Raw genomic sequence first — 17,573 nt, 5'->3', positions numbered from 1 at the left:
GAATTGTGGTCCTTTTATATGGCTCTGTGAACCCTTCCGCAAGCCATGAGGCACTAATAATGAATGAGAAGCTCTACATTAAACCTTGACGTTGGCCTCCACCACACATTATTAGCTGGTGCGTGATCTGTGACTGTATTCACAACCCCTATTATTTATCTATATAAATACAGAAAAAATTAAAACTGCATTCTGGAAACACTGTAATTCTCAGGCCAGATGAAGGGGCAGTTATGGGATTTGTTTTAAAACAATTAGGCTATGATGAACGGAAATAATGAGAGCTTCTCATTGAGATCCTGCACTGTTGTTGTTTTTTTAGCCAGGAAAAATTCTCCAGATCTTCTGACTGTACTTCCTGCCTCAAGCTCAAAGCACCTGACGATTGTATTCCCAGGTCTTGGAATTTGATCCTCATAACACTTATTTATCAGCAATGAGCAGAAGTCAATAGCATGTGCCATCTTTTATTTTTTATTTTTTTTAAAAGGAGCTGAGCAGGACAGTGAATGAAGTTGCACATATTTTTATTTAATATGTAGCTTTAACAAATGTTCATTACAGCAAAAAATAATTGCTAGACGAACACTTGGGCTCCACAGCCTAATTTTCACCTGACATCTGAACCATGCAAAAGCAATTGGCTTGCATCCAGCTGAGTTCTACTTAGAGTAGGCAAACCTAAGTTAGCCATTTCTATGGACTTTAATGGGCCTGCTCTGAGTGTGACTAGCAGTGGTTTCAATCCAGTGTCCTTAAAATATCTATCATCCTAAATCATTGTCTTATTAACATCACTTTATACATGCTGCGGGTTTTTTTAAGAAAGAGTGGCCTAAATGTTGTGTCCACAGCTAAACAATCTGAAAACTAAATCCCTTAGGCACCAGATCTTTCAGAGAAGCCCATTTGCTGCCTATTCATCTTAACATATTTGATTTCAAGCAATCCCATAAATGCCCCCTTTGGACAGAAGGGAGAATTAGAGTGTTACTACTGCAGAATAGCCTTCATCACCTGACTTTAGAAAGGAAGAATGTGGACACAGTCAAGGATCACGCACCAGATGATTGTGTGGTAGAGGCCCATATTAAGGTTTAATGAAGACCTTGTCATCATTGCATGGTTCATAATTGCTTGCGGAAGGATTCACAGAGGTGTATATAAAGGCCCACCATTCAGGAGTTCTTCACTCATTCACTGGATCCAACATCCACACCGGTTCTTATTACTGAAAAAGGTATGTTCTGTCCCACTATCTCTTCATTCTTTTGGTACCCTAGATTTCAGGAGAACTTGAGGTCTTGAGGATGCAGTCTAACAGCTCTGGTTTTTCACTTCATCTTGCTCACTATTTATCTTACTCTTGGTGACAAATCTTGGCCTCCTGCCACATGGGGAGTTGTGCATGGACAGAAGCATGATTTCTTAGATGCTATTTCAAATTCAAGACTCTCTTGGACACAAGGGATTCAATATCTCAAAAAGGTCTTCTGGATACAAAACATGTCTTTACTCATTCACAGAGAAGCTAGGATCTTGCCTTCAGGCTTCAATTCTCTCAGCATTTTAGGACTAGAAATTTGCCTACTATCGTCTTGCACAGGATCTAAAATGGGGGCGGGGGTTTTCTTACCAAGCACACATTTCATATTGATCTACAACTATAATGGTTGAATATAATTCACCTGTCAAACATGTGTGTTCATGAGGAAACCAGCAGGGCCTGTGGTTCCCGGTGGAGAAGGAGGTGGTTCCTGAACAATCTGTTGTGCAATTCCTGAAATGGCACAGCACACCTGACCTGAGCAAGAATCAAGGATCAATGCTCTAGATAAGCAGAAGAGTAGAGATTCATAACCAGGACAACACTGCATCCCAGCAGAAATGTTGGAATTTTGCTAACCAAAATGTACTTTTAGGATCACTCAGAGGTAAACATGATGTGAAAATCATGTCTTTTCTGGTCACCTGAATGCAGAGCATATGTCTACAGTGTTTTAATACGCCTGAGGACGTTGTGTTTACTTAATGGGAAATCCCTTGCTTTCTTTCAGCTCTGCCTTCCCTCTCCACCGCTAAGATGTCTTGCTGCTCCAATTGTTGCTGCTCTCCCTGCTGCTGCAAGTGCTGCTGCTGCCCCTGCTGCTGCTGCACTCCTTGCTGCTGCTGCACTCCTTGCTGCTGCTCTTCCCCCTGCTGCTGCAACTCTTGCGGCTGTGGTTCCTGTGGCTGTGGCTGTTGCGGCTGTGGTTCCTGTTGCTGCTATCCTAAGCAAGGCTGCTGCTAAAGTGTTCAGTGAAAGGTTGAGATCTGCTGCCTCCTCCATGCTGGCAGACTCCTTGGATTCATCTGTTCCTTTGTTTTAAGTTCATTCCTGCCTCCTTCTACAACCCTGGATTCATCTCCTTTTTACTTTGCTTTATTTTCCTTCAAGGATGCATGCCAGTTGTCTTCTCTTTATCACCTTAGTTGTCTAGGGAGTCACTCTCCTTTCATGTATTTGAAGAACTCCTCTGTGAAAAGAAAACCTTTCCCTGTGGCAATTAATAAACATTCCAAATCATGGTACAGAGCCTTGTTGTGTCCCTTTACCTTGAGATGCAGAATACGGCATAGATCCTCAAATAGGTGATCTGTTTTGCATTCTCCAAGAATCTCCAGCTGAAGAGCTCCCAGCCTAGAAAAGTTCAATGGCTGAGCTCCTGGGGAGCTTATCTCCATCTCACATACAATATTGGAAAGGGGGCCATATCTCACTGGGAGAGCACATGCATGGCACCCTGTCAGGGCTGGTTCAGTTGCGGTTCAGCACTGGGACTCAGAGAGGATCAGTAAAGTTAATTCTCTATTCGAGATATGAAACAAAAACAAGAGGTCTCCACTAGCAGGACTAGCCTGATGAAACAGTTGCCAGAACTGATAATCTGAGCCTCTTAAGCCTCTTCCCCAGCCAGCTCCCTTCCTAACCATCACAAACGCATTTGAGGAGAGGTTCTCTGTGCCTTTCGTTCTGCTCATGTAACATCCTCCTCTTTCTTGGAGACAGGGGAGGAGGAGAGAGGAAAATAGTGGAACTGGCAGGTTGCTGTGGATCTGTCACAGCCTCAGCCTCCTCCTCCTTCTCAGCTGCTTTACTGTAACTTAAAACTGTGGCTTGCTCAGCCTCCAGCCTGTCTGTTCCCCTTCTTTCTCTGAACTGTCCTGTATCCCACCATCATTGTCCTGGCTCAGAGGCTTCCAGTTCTGATGTTCCCCTGGTGGGGGGTCCTTTTCCCGCTGGCTGTAGCCTCCCACCATTCCTCCTTATCTAGCCAGGCCCTGATACACATGTAACATCCAAGGATCACTAGCCGGTATCTCTCCTTGATAAACACACAAGACGTAACCAGCTGTACTTTTGAATAAATAAGGTATACTATTCATTGGATCAAATTGTAGATTCCAACGAAAGTCTCATAAAGTTCAATGAAAAAAGCAGAAGACCCTGTGGATCAGTTCATTCTCTGGTCAGTTCATGCATAAGGTCCATACATGTATAAGTGTCTATTCCACCTGTCTGTTCATAGAGTCCAATAATCCACGTGAAGGGTTGTTGCAGTTCCACAGAATCCTTTCACAGAGTCTAAGACAAGGATTTCCGGAATATTAGCCTTGTTTCGCCATCCTAGGCTTCATCAGTAGAACAGGCTGTAGGTAATGCAAATAAATACAATATGGTAATCTCACACATTTTTACAGCAAAATTAATATAAAAAACCATAAACAACTGTACATACCATATGTAATATTACAGAGTAGTGGATCTTATCTCTCCTTGAGCAAATGGATGTAATGAGGATGGGGAGAAGCTATTCCCTTTTTCTGAAGTCTAGGACAGTTCCCCATCAGAGGCACCTGTCTGGTGTGTAGAAGGAAGGAGTTTTAAAAACAGAACACTAAAAACCTGATTAAATTGGTGTGTAGTAGGGATTTCCTGATAGGTGGTATTTGCATGAGGCTCTCTCCTGAAAACCTCATTGATTGAATGGCTATGAAAGGGAAGAGATTATACTTTTCATCATTTTGAGTGCATCATTTTGAGTGCTACTTGTGGATCCAGGCTAATGTATTTTGATAACATTGAAGATAGCAACTGATTTGATCACCCCTCCTCCTCCAAGATCTCCTTTCTTAGCCCACGGATTTATTCACCCATGTATATGAATTCTGCCTCCCACTAGGAACTGAACTATACTCTAAGTTCATCAACACTGGGGTGCTAAATGAACCCATACCTCAGTGGGATATCCTAGCTTTCTTTGCAGCGATTACGAGACCCTTGGCAAAAGAAGAGCTTTTGATAGACCTCCTTGGGATCTTGACTCACTCTGTCCATCACAGCTGTGAGTCTGGGATTGTCCTTCGATTCACTAATATCTCAGTTATTTGCATAAACGCTGTCATACAGCTAACCTTGTAGTCTAGTATGAGAAACCAGATCCGATATGGCATTCTCTGAGTCAGTGAGCAACTACCAGGTGGTGGACCTTCTTGTGCAGCTCTGCGACTGTTCCCCCTAGTAGTGAGCCATTACTCAAAAATGCTCATATCTCCATTAGAACACGGCATTGGCTTCCACTACAACATCATCTGGTGTATGATCCTTGACTGTGCACACCCCCTTCATTAGAGCTGTTTCTTTGTAGTTAACCTTGTAATTCTCACCCCCTAGCCAAAATGGCACTCATAGGGATGGATAGACAACATGAGTTGCTCGGTCAGTCCAGGACCTTAGGCACAGATGAGGAATGTGTGGCCCCTCCAGATGTTTCTGGACTACAATTCTCACCATCCTTTATTGCTGGCCATTCTGGCAAGGTCTGATGGGAGTTGAAATCCTACAATACCCTGGTGGCCCAATTCCCAATCCCAAGCCTATGAATTTATTTCAGAACTGAAACATTGATTCCTCAGCCTGCTCGGAACATCTGGCATTGGATTTCTCTGCTCATGTGCTTGTTTTCTCTTAATAAATATATTCATCACTGCTAAAAAAAAAGTATTACTACTGCTGCAACTAGGTTGTATCTAATGATGTATGGAGACAGATATATTTGCCACATGAATAGTCACAGTCACTGTTTACGTTCTTCTACAGTTCAGCTTCTGTTATTTCATTCTTCATCTGTCTGCTATGGCCAAAACTAAAGCAGTTAATTATGCAAATGACTTCAATACATTTAAATAGAAACACAATGTTTCAATAAAAAATGAAATTAAGTAATGTTTGTGGACTAAATAAAAGCTTGCAAATACACTCATATTCATTTGGATTGTTTCTCACGGCACCAATAAAAAGGATAACGGCACGCTTCTACACACTCACAAACAACACCCCTCAGAAATCTTCCTTTTGGGGGTTTCCAGGAAACATCTGTTTGAACACTGTGGGACACCAGCTGCTGAACTAGATAGACCCACCCCCTACCTAAGTCTGATCAATTTTGTCCTTCAACATTCTGTGACAGAGTGTCAGCAACTGAGCAGGGGAGGAATGGTGGACACTGCCTCCCCAGCCTGACCCTTCCAGAGAAGAAGACAACTACAACATCATCTGGTGTTGACTGTGCACACACCCTTCATTAGAGCTGTTTCTTTGTAGTTAACCTTGTAATTCTCACCCCCTAGCCAAAATGGCATCCATAGGGATGAATAGACAACACATGAGTTGCTCAGTCAGTCCAGGACCTTAGACACAGATGAGGAATGTGTGGCCCCTCCAGATGTTTCTGGACTACAATTCCCGCCATCCTTTATCACTGGTCATTCTGGCAGTGTCTGATGGGAGTTGGAATCCTATAATATCCTGGTGGCCTAATCGCCAGTCTCAAATCCCCAGTTCTCTTAGAACTGAAAGCTTATTGATTCCTCAGCCTGCTCAGAACATCTGGCATTGGATTCCTGTGCCATGGACTCTCTCCCTCTTAATAAATAAAATCATTGTAAACATTTATTAATACTGCTGCTGCTACTGCTACTACTACTTGTAATGATCTCAGGCAGGCAAGCAAGCTCCAGTAAGAATTAATGAGTCTCTGGCAGGTTCATGGCACCTTTATTTACCACTAACATCCAGAGCATTGCTCCGAGCCTGCTGCTCTTAGCTATGAGTTGGTCACTCTGAGTTTCCGCCCTTTCTCAGAATGAAGGGCGCCAAAGTCCAGGCCTTCCTCTCTTGTACTTCTGTTGCATTTTAACCCTTCAGCTCTTCTGGTTTGGGGAGAAGGTGGGTGAACTCCCCCCCCCGCTATCAAACAAAGATCCCTCTAAACATTGCCCACCTCCCGATTGCATAGCAAGCTCCTCAATGTCATCTATCTCCTCCCCTCCCTCTGACTGCGAGCTTTCCGAGTCTGCTGCTCTATCTGAGTCTGGGAACTCTTGGTGAAGGGGGGCTGAATTAACCCACTCCGGCTGTGTCTGTGACTGCAATCCCTCATCTCGAGAGTCAGACTGTGGCTCCCTCTGTACTAGCATTCCTTCATCTCCAGAGTCAGACTCTTCCCAGGCATTCAATTCAGCCATGTCCCTCACACTACTATTACCATAGGTTAGATCTAAGGACCCCCATTTTTGTCTGATCTAGCATTTTTCTTCCATGGCTCTGTGACAGAGGGCTCTTGCTTCAATTCACCTGAAGTTCCCCACAAAGTGAGGCACCACTAAAGAGTGGTTTGCAAGACAGAGCCTCCTGCAGATTGTGCCTATCAAGAAATCCCTACTATACATCACTTAAATCAGGTTTTAGTGATCCAACACCAGATCTCAGGCAATGGGTCTTGCTGCTCCTGGTTTTTCCTACATCTATTTATTCAAGGAGAGATAACAGCTAGTGAACCTGGGATGTTATATGTGTCATACATGGGCCCTTCCAATGAACTATGGCCCATTTCCCAATATTGTATGTGAGATGGAGATGTCCTCCTCAAGAGCTCAGCTTCTGATCCTTTCTAGTCCAGCAGCCCTTCATCAGGAGATGTTTGCAAAGCAGATGACTTATGCAGTGATCCATGACACATTCCCCATCTCAAGGCAAAGGAACACAAGACTCTGTACTATGCTTTAGAATTTTTATTAACTGCTGTATAGATAGATTATTTTCTCCACAGTGGAGTTATTCAAAGAGATGAAAAGAGAATGACACCCAGGACCACCATGATGATAAAGAGAAGACAACTGGCATGCCTCCTTGAAGGAAAACAAAGCAAAGTAAGAAGGAGATGAGAAGAATCCAGGGTTGAAGAAGGAGGCAGGAATAAACTTAAGGCACAGAAATGGATGAATCCAAGGACTCCGCCAGCATGGAGAAGGCAGCAGCTCTCAACACTTCACTGAAATTCTTCAGCAACAGCCTTGCTTAGGATAGCAGCAACAGGAACCACAGCCGCAAGATCCACAGCCACAGGAACCACAGCCGCAAGAGTTGCAGCAGCAGGGGGAAGAGCAGCAGCAAGGAGTGCAGCAGCAGCAAGGAGTGCAGCAGCAGCAAGGAGTGCAGCAGCAGCAGGGGCAGCAGCAGCACTTGCAGCAGCTGGGAGAGCAGCAACAATTGGAGCAGCAGGACATCTTAGCGGTGGAGAGGGAAGGCAGAGCTGAAAGAAAGCAAGGGATTTCCCATTAAGTGAACACAACGTCCTCAGGCGTATTAAAACACTGTAGACATATGCTCTGCATTCAGGTGACCAGAAAAAACATGATTTTCACATCATGTTTCCCTCTGAGTGATCCTAAAAGTACATTTTGGTTACAAAATGGGATGCAGTATTGTCTTGGCTATGCATCTCTACCCTTCTGCTTATCTAGAGTATTGATCCTTGATTCTTGCTCCGGTCAGGTGTGCTGTGCCATTTCAGGAATTGAACAACAGATTGATCAGGAACCATCTCCTTCTCCATCGGGAGCCACAGGCCGTGCTGGTTTCCACACAAACGTACATGTTTGACAGGTGAATTACATTTAACCATTATAGCTGTAGATCAATTTGAAATGTGTGCTTGGTCAGAAAAACCCCAAACCTATTTTAGATCCTGTGCAAGACAATAGTAGGCAAACATTCTAGTCTTAAAATTCTGACAAACTTGAGGCCTGAAGGCAAGATCCTAGCATCTCTGTGAATGAATAAAGACATGTTCTATGAGAAATGGTGTATCCAGAAGATCTGATTGAGATCTTGCATTCCACATGCTCAAGAGAGAAGTAAATTTTGAATCTGAATTAGCATCTAAGAAATCATGCTTTTGTCCATGAACAGCTCCCCATGAGGCAGGAGACCAAGACTTGCCACCAAGAGTAAGAAATATAGTGAGCCAGTACCATTGCAAAACCAGAGCTGCTGGACTACATCCTCAAGACCTCAAGCTCTCCTGAAATCTAGGGGACCAAAAGAATGAAGAGATAGTGGCACAGAACATACCTTTTTTCAGTTGTCAAAATTGGTGTGGATGTTGGATCCAGTGAATGAGTGAAGAACTCCTGAATGGGGGGCCTTTATATACACCTCTGTGAACCCTTCCACAAGCAATTATGAACCACCCAATGATGACAAGGTCTTCATTAAACCTTAATATGGGCCTCTACCACACAATCATCTGCTGTGTGATCCCTGACTGTGTCCACATCCTTCCTTTTTAAAGTCAGGTGATTAAGGCTATTCTGTAGTAGTATCACCTAATTCTCCCTTCTGTCCAAAGGGGGCACTTATGGGATTGCTTGAAATCAAATATGTTCAGATGAACAGGTATCATATGGGCTTCTCTCAAAGATCTGGTGCCTAAGGGAATTAGTATTCAGATTGTTTACCTGTAGACACAACATTTAGGCCACTCTTTCTTAGCACAGCATGCAGCACATATAAAGTGATTTTAATAAATCAATTATTCAGGATGTTACTGGACACTGGATTGCAACCACTGCTAGTGTCACTCACATCAGGCCCATTAAAGTCCATAGAAATGGCTAACTTAGGTTTGTTAATTTCAGTAGACCTTCTCTAAGTAGAACTCATCTGGATACAAGCCAATTGCTTTTACACAGCTCAGATGTCTGGTACAAATTAGGCTGTAATGTTCTTTCTGGGTGATTGAAAGCTGGAAAACAGTCATTAGATATAGCCCAAATGTTTTGCATTCGTCTAGCAATTAATTTTTTTACTGTAATGAACATTTGTTAAAGCTACATATTAAATAAAAACATGTGCAACTGCTACCATTCACCCTTTAATCCAAGCTGAGAATTACAGTGTTCCCAGAGTGCACTTTTAATTTCCTCTGTGTTTATATATATAGATAAATAATAGGGGTTGTGAATACAGTCACAGATCACGCACCAGCTAATAATGTGTGGTGGAGGCCAACGTCAAGGTTTAATGTAGATCTTCTCATTCATGAGTAGAGCCTTATGGCTTGCGGAAGGGTTCACAGAGCCATATAAAAGGACCACAGTCCTGGAGTTCTTCATTCACTCTCTGGATCCAATATCCACACACCAATTCCTATAGTCAACCAAGGTAAGCTTGTTTCCAAATATTTATTCATTCTTCTTGTTTTCTTCATTGCAAGGAAACGAAAATTCTGAGCAGGTACTCTGGCTCTGGTCTTGCAAAATGCATGTGGATCAAATGCACAGAGTAGTCAACTGTCTCAAAATGGGATTATGTTAGTGTTTCAGATTTCAACATCTCAACTGCCATATTTTAATACAAAGGTGAAAAGTGGTTTGAATAACAGACTCCTTGTAGGTTCTTTGGGTTTTACCTGATGGGATCATGTAATTATCTCTTCACCATATCTGTGTGATGGACGCTGCATTTTCATAAGTTGTGCTTTTGCAGACTGACCATTTTCCCTGCCTCTGGGCTGTTGAATGGACTCCTTACGGAAGTACAGTGGTACCTTGGTTTGCAACCGTTTTGGATTACAACCATGTCAAACCCGGAAGTGTGTGTCCCTTTTTTGGATTACAACCCTTTTTTTTATTACAACCACATTTTGGAGGGGGGAGGCCCCACTGGCGAAAGCGTGCCTTGGGTTACAACCTGTTTTAGTTTACAACCGGACGTCCGGAACAGATTAAGGTTGTAAACCAAGGAACCACTGTAGTAACTTCCCTAAAGATGTAAACATCTTCTCATATCAACTGAGGTGGAATATTTCACCCATGATATATTTCAAGTACACAGCAGGCAGATGTTTCCCCAATTCTTTATAGAACAAGCGAATCTTTGCTATATACATAGGGAAATTATTTCAGCTGCGTCACGAGTAGGAGGAAAACGATGTGAAATAGGCAGCTCTTAATGCAAAGCACCAGTAAAATGTGTCTTCAACACATCTGATGATGTAGCACTTACTTAACTGGTGATCCCTTGATTTCCTGCAGCTCAAGCTTCCTTCTCTTCCTCAAGATGTCCTGCTGTTGCCAGTGTGGCTGCTCCCCTTGTTGCTGCAAGCAGTGCTGCTGTACCCCCTGCTGTGGCTGTGGCTGTTGCAAGCAGTGTTGCTGCTCCCCCTGTTGTTGCAAGCAGTGTTGCTGCTCCCCTTGCTGCTGCTCTTCCCCCTGCTGTGGTTCCGGGTGCTGTGGATCTTCCTGCTGTGGTTGCAAATGCTGCTATCCCAAGCAATGCAAATGCTGAAGAACCCCAAGGGGAGCTCTGAATGCAAACAGGGGGTCTACAGCATACAGCCCAAGGAATAATCCCACCACCAGGAGCTCTGGCTTCAAGGCTGCTGGTTGACTCCTTGCACTCATCGTCCAACTATTCTCCTAGGAGACATCTCCAGCAAGGCATTTGAAATGGTGCCTTCATGACACTCTCAATGTGTTTGACTCTTTCTCTTTTCTCTCGCTGCTACATTTCTAAACCTTCTGCTGTTGTAGAATCTACCTGCTTGCATGGCAACAAATAAAATGATAAAGCATCACTTATATTTTGGTGTATCTTTCCCTTAAATTGGGGTGAGAGGAGGCTTTAGGATACCTGTTGAAACTCACACACTCCCAAGAATATAATTCCCAACAAATTCCTTCGTTGCTTCACTGATCATTTCATTGCCCAGAAGGTGAAGGAAGCAGCTAGGGGATCATCTACATTGGACCTGATCCTCACTAATAGGCAGGAATTGATCATTGAATTGGAAGTACTGGGGACCTTGGAAGGAAGTGATCATGTCCTCTTCCCTTTCCTCGGCATACCATGGCGTGCTCCTGTAATCTCAGTCCTTGCTGCAAGGAGGTTTTCCTATCTCCTTGCAATGCAGTCTGTAGGGGCATCCCAGCCAGTTCATCCCGAATCTGCTCATTCAGACCCACCTTGTATAATGCAAGCATAGATTTTCTCTCACATCCCAGTTGCTGGAAGTACATCTGAAAATCGGCCCACTACTCTACCACAGTCTGGTTTCCCTGTCTGAGGCTCATGAGCTTCTGGGCGAGCGCCTCTTCCGGTAAAGGATCTAGATAAATGCTGCCCATCATTTTTATGAAAGCATCCTAATTGGCAAGTGCTCCATCATTGCTTAACCTCAGGGAGTCACAAAGTGCTGAGCCCCTGCCTCTACTGAGAGCCAGTGTGGTGTAGTGGTTAAGAGCAGTAGACTCGTAATCTGGTGAACTGGGTTCGCATCTCCGCTCCTCCACATGCAGCTGCTGGTGTGACCTTGGGCTAGTCACACTTCTCTGAAGTCTCTCAGCCCCACTCACCTCACAGAGTGTTTGTTGTGGGGAGGAAGGGAAAGGAGAATGTTAGCTGCTTTGAGACTCCTTCGGGTAGTGATAAAGCGGGATATCAAATCCAAACTCCTCTTCTTCTTCTTCTTCTACTACGCTAATGAGGAATGACACCCTGTCCTTACGATCGTGGAATTCAGCCCCTTGGAGGCTTAGGAAATACAAGCAGGCTGTTTTGAAGGCCACATCTCTGAAGGCTTTCCTGAAAATCGTGGGGGGGGGGTTATGAGGCACTTGGATGTCTGCCTCCCATATACCTCCATCAGCTGCCTGGACTGCCCCCCTCCCACTCCTTCCAACCTGGTTAGCAGAAACTTCGACTCCTGATTTTGCTGCCAAAGTACCTGATAAGGATCTGCAGGCGGGTTCTGTCTTTCGATTGCACCCACCGACACGGCCATGGGGAGCTGTTGTTGTTCTTCCGTTATCGGCTCCTTCCTTTGCCAACTAATGCAAAGAACTTAGAGAAGGGTCATTATGTCAGGAGTCCAGGTTCCCAGCTTGAGAACACAGTGAGGGTAGATAATTAAAAAGGAGGATTTATTGTAAAAACCAACAGATAGCTCTGTTTATTGGGGTGGCGCATCGGAAGATGGCTGACAATAACATCTCTCCGACCCACACGAGGTAATTTGGAGGCTATGATGGGGGTAATTAGCCTCCTTAACCCCCCCAGGATTGTGAGGGGGACAGCCCTTGCCTGCTGTGCCCTATACCACCCCCGAATTTGTGGGGGTGGGGGCACTAGGCACAAAGCCCTCCTGTGGGATTCCGGCACTCCTGGACTGATTCACACCGCTAGTTGCAAGCATCTTCAAAAGAAACAATTTGGACGAGATAAATTGCACATGCTTCAAGGAAAAAGGGGAGTAAAGACTGCTGACAGAAGAGATCTCTGATAACAAGACAAGAATAAAATATGAGAAGATACGTCAAGATACGGTATGACAAATGACTGAGGGGGGAGGGGGGAAAAACCTGCCTCCCTTTTTCTTATGTGATTTAACAAGAATCCCCTCCCCTAATGAGTCAGAAACTAAGGACTTAAGCTGTGGATTTAAGGCTGTGTGGAGATAAACTTTCGAACCAAAGCAATGTTTCAAGATGAAGCTGGAAAGCTTTGGAATGACGCAGTTAAAAATGCCGTCGCCATTTTGGGAGGCATTGTTGGAGCTCTTGGGTCTGGGAGGAGAAAGAGAGAAATAGAGTTGTTTACATATCGTGGATCAACTCCTCGATGGGACTTAAGAGCGACAAATGCCAAATTCATGATGGAAAGAGCGATGCTATCTACAAAGGAGATTTATGGAAACCATCTGGACTTAGTGGAGGAAAGGGAAATCCACACAGGATTATTATTTTGCTTATCGGCTTAAGGAGACTAACAGAAGAGATCGTAAAGGAAAAATAGAAATTATATGAACAAGATATGATGTGGAAACACCAAGATAAGACTGGATAGAATTAGGAACTTTGTCTGGACTGATTGGGACTGATTTGGACATTAACGCAGTAATAAGAAGATGATCTGAATCCCCCTTTGGATCTTGAAGTATGGGTTCCCCCAACAAAATTTAAAAATTTGGCTTTGTAATTTGGAATTATGTGATGTGATTTAATTTGATGTGATTGGCCAGTTAATACAAAATATTTTAAAAGAAAAAGGAGGATTTATTGCAAAAACCAACAGATAGCTCTGGATGGCTCTAACAAAGCCTCCAGCGTCATTACTCATGATGGCCCTTCTGAAAATTCCTTTGTTTGTAGTTTAGTCGTGTCCGACTCTTCATGGCCCCATGGACCAGAGCATGCCAGGCACTCCTGTCTTCCACTGCCTCCCGCAGTTCGGTCAAACTCCTTCCAGTATCGAAATAATATATTGAAACAACGCCCCTTGTGTCTTTTGTTTTGCTTCCTATCTAGAAGCCCTCCCACTCGCCAACTCCTCGGAGAGATTGGATTAATGCCAACCCCTTCCTTTTCCGATAAACTGTCTCCTTGTCTATCCACGCCCATTTGAGCTTCCAGTGCGCTTTGGCCATGTTCTAGCCTGCTCTCAGCTACTGTCTTATCAGCTCGCCCGTCAAGGTCAGGAAGAGCTGTATTCTGCAGCTGCTGGCTCTCCTCTGCCTGCCTAACATCAAAGCCTCCCTGTTCCTGGCTGCTTTCTGCATTGGGCTGCAAACCCTCTGTAGTGAAGTTGGTGGAGGGTGGAGACATAAGAATAGGCCTTGCCAGTGATGGCTCTCCCTAAGTCAAATGCTTTCCCCAAGGAGGCATCCCTGTCACCATCACTATTTGCTTTTAGGCAATTTTTTTCCATTCACCTATACTATTGGGCCTTAATATTCTGCTCATCTTTTAATAGGGTGAGGCTGAGTCAGATTTTTTATACATATTCCTCTTGCTTTAATTGCTATTATACTTATTTTTTTTATATAAATCATTTTTATTGGTTTTATAAAACCAAAGTACAAATAAACACAAACTAATAAGAACATATCTGTATAAGGAGATTCTCCGAATCTAGATTCTTCCCTCCATGGAGTCTTGTTTTGAGCGTCTACAACTGCATCCGTACTCCAATTTTTATATCAAACCATATTATCCTTAATATTTTTTACACTACAAGTGAGTCAAAATCCTGCTCTTGTTTCCATCTGTTTGCAGTGGTGGTCTAAATAACTTATACATCTTTCCCATTCTTTTATAAAGCTTTTATCCTCTTGGTTTCTGAGTTTTCCAGTCAGCTTTGCAATCTGTGTGCATTCCATCAGCTTGGTTTGCTATTCTTCTCTGGTGGGGGCTTTGTCTTCTTTCCAACTCTGGGCTTCCATTATACTTATTTGAAATGCATACAGTCATACCTCGGGATGAATATGCTTCGGGTTAGGCAAATTTGGGTCTCGCTCCGCGGTGACTTCGAACTAACGGAACTTCCGGGTTTCACTGCTCGCGCATGCGCAGACGGTCAAAATGACGTCATGCGCATGCGCAGACGTGCTGAAACATGACCCGCGCACGTGCAGACTTGTGGACACAGGTTACGTTCGCTTCAGGATATAAACGGGGCTCTGGAATGGATCCCATTCACATCCCGAGGTACCACTGTATTTCTGTAATTTGTTTTGAGTAAACTTTTTTTAAAAAAAACAACCACAAATAAATGTCATTTTAATGAAAGGTGTGAATATAGCCAAAAGAGATGTGCTGTGCTTGAAAGACATCCCCATGGCTACTTAGTCATGAATGTGCCACTCTTTAGTGGTGCTGAACCGCAGCTGAACCAGCCCTGACAGGGTGCCATGCATGTGCTCTCCCAATGAGATATGGCCCCCTTTCCAATATTGTATGTGAGATGGAGATATGCTCCCCAGGAGCTGAGCAAGTGATCCTTTCTAGGCTGGGAGCCCTTAAGCAGGAGATTCTTGGAGAATGCAAAGCAGACCACCTATTCAGGGATCTATGCCACATTCTGCATCTCAAGGCAAAGGAACACAACAAGGCTCTGTACCATGCTTTAGCGTTTTTATTAATTGCCACAGGGAAAGGTTTTCTTTTCACAGAGGAGTTATTCAAGGAGATGAAAGGAGAGCAACTCCCTGCACCACCAAGGTGATAAGGAGAAGACAACTGGCATGCCTCCTTGAAGGAAAACAAAGCAAAGTAGAAAGGAGATGAGAAGAATCCAGGGTTGTAGAAGGAGGCAGGAATAAACTTAAGACAAAGGAACAGATGAATCCAAGGAGTCCACCAGCATGGAGGAGGCAGCAGCTCTCAACACTTCACTGAACTTCAGCAGCAGCAGCCTTGCTTAGGATAGCAGCAACAGGAACCACAGCCGCAAGATCCACAGCCACAGGAACCACAGCCGCAAGAGTTGCAGCAGCAAGGGGAAGAGCAGCAGCAGCAAGGAGTGCAGCAACAGCAAGGACAGCAGCAGCAGCAGGGGCAGCAGCAGCACTTGCAGCAGCAGGGAGAGCAGCAACAATTGGAGCAGCAGGACATCTTAGCGGTGGAGAGGGAAGGCGGAGCTGAAAGGATTCAAGGGATTTCCCATTAAGCAAACAACATCCTCAGGCATATTAAAACACTGTAGACAGATGCTCTGCATTCAGGTGACCAGAAAAGACATAATTTTCACATCATGTTTCCCTCTGAGTGATCCTAAAAGTACATTTTGGTTAGCAAAATGGGATGCACTGTTGTCTTGGCTATGCGTCTCTACCCTTCTGCTTATCTAGCACATTTAACCTTGATTCTTGCTCAGGTCAGGTGTGCTGTGCCATTTCAGGAATTGCACAACAGATTGTTCAGGAACCACCTCCTTCTCCATCGGGAGAAGCAGGCCATGCTGGTTTCCTCACAAACGTACATGTTTGACAGGTGAATTATATTCAACCATTATAGTTGTAGATCAATATGAAATGTGTGCTTGGTAAGAACCCCCCTCCCCCATTTTAGATCCTGTGCAAGACGATAGTAGGCAAATTTCTAGTCCTAAAATGCTGAGAGAATTGAGGCTTGAAAGCAAGATCCTAGCTTCTCTGTGAATGAGTAAAGACATGTTTATCCAGGAGACCGTTTTGAGATCTTGAATCCCTCATTTCCAAGAGAGAAGTACGTCTTGAATTTGAATTAGCTTCTAAGAAATCACACTTTTGTCCATGCACAACGCCCCATGTGGCAGGAGGCCAAGATTTGTCACCAAGAGTAAGATAAATAGTGAGCAAGTTGCACTGAAAAACCAGAGCTGCTAGACTACATCCTCAAGACCATACCTCTCCTGGAACTGCAAGAATGAAGAGATAATTGGAGCGAACATACCTTTTTTCAGTTGTCAGAATTGGTGTGGATGTTGGATCCAGTGAGTGAGTGAAGAACTCCTGAATGGTGGGCCTTTATATACACCTCTGTGAACCCTTCCTCAAGCAATTATGAACCACGCAATGATGACAAGGTCTTCATTAAACCTTAATATGGGCCTCTACCACACAATCATCTGGTGCGTGATCCTTGACTGTGTCCACATTCTTCCTTTCTGAAGTCAGGTGATGAAGGCTATTCTGCAGTAGTAACACTTTAATTCTCCCTTCTGTCCAAAGGGAGCATTTATGGGATTGCTTGAAATCAAATATGTTTGGATGAACAGGCATCATATGGGCTTCTCTGAAAGATCTGGTGCCTAAGGGATTTAGTTATCAGATTGTTTAGCTGTGGACACAACATTTAGGCCATTCTTCCTTAGTACAACGTGCAGCATGTATAAAGTGATGTTAATAAGGCAATGATTTAGGATGATAGATATTTTAAGGACACTGGATTGAAACCACTGCTAGTCACACTCAGAGCAGGCCCATTAAAGTCCATAGACATGGCTGACATAGGTTTGCCTACTCTAAGTAGAACTCAGCTGGATGCAAGCCAATTGCTTTTGCATGGTTCAGATGTCAGGTGAAAATTAGGATATGAAGCCCAAGTGTTCGTATATCAATTATTTTTTACTGTAATGAACATTTGTTAAAGCTACATATTAAATAAAAACATGTGCAACTTCTATCATTCACCGTCCTGCTCAGCTACTTTTAAAAAATAATAAATAATAAATGGCACATGGTATTGACTTCTGCTCATTGCTGATAAATATGTGTTATGAGGATCAAATTCCAAGACCCGTGAATACAGTCGTACCTCAGGTTACATACACTTCAGGTTACAGGCACTTCAGGTTACAGACTCCGCCAACCCAGAAGTAGTACCTTGGGTTAAGAACTTTGCTTCAGGATGAGAACAGAAATTGTTCTCCG

General features: G+C 43.8%; 4 long non-coding RNA genes across 4 annotated transcripts; 2 read left to right on the top strand and 2 right to left on the bottom strand.

Annotated features, from left to right (window-relative positions):
* The first annotated feature begins 1,197 nt into the window (after positions 1-1,197).
* On the top strand, positions 1,198-2,571 carry LOC310751601. The gene is made up of 2 exons (XR_014542628.1): positions 1,198-1,240; positions 2,058-2,571. It is a non-coding gene; the product is annotated as an uncharacterized lncRNA (long non-coding RNA).
* Positions 2,572-7,098: 4,527 nt separating this feature from the next.
* On the bottom strand, positions 7,099-8,498 carry LOC310750882. Its single transcript, XR_014542343.1, has 2 exons — positions 8,456-8,498; positions 7,099-7,634 (listed from the first exon to the last, which is right to left on the bottom strand). It is a non-coding gene; the product is annotated as an uncharacterized lncRNA (long non-coding RNA).
* An 876-nt stretch (positions 8,499-9,374) lies between these two features.
* LOC310751971 lies at positions 9,375-10,965 on the top strand. Its single transcript, XR_014542741.1, has 2 exons — positions 9,375-9,547; positions 10,420-10,965. It is a non-coding gene; the product is annotated as an uncharacterized lncRNA (long non-coding RNA).
* Positions 10,966-15,277: 4,312 nt separating this feature from the next.
* Positions 15,278-17,032, bottom strand: LOC310751524. Its single transcript, XR_014542590.1, has 2 exons — positions 16,594-17,032; positions 15,278-15,800 (listed from the first exon to the last, which is right to left on the bottom strand). It is a non-coding gene; the product is annotated as an uncharacterized lncRNA (long non-coding RNA).
* Positions 17,033-17,573: the final 541 nt, after the last annotated feature.

Source organism: Podarcis filfolensis (assembly GCF_964270895.1).
Source record: "Podarcis filfolensis genome assembly, chromosome: 16".
NCBI classification, from domain to species: domain Eukaryota; kingdom Metazoa; phylum Chordata; class Lepidosauria; order Squamata; family Lacertidae; genus Podarcis; species Podarcis filfolensis.
The sequence above is the reverse complement of the archived record's forward strand: the minus strand, read 5'-3'. Positions and strand labels throughout refer to the sequence as shown.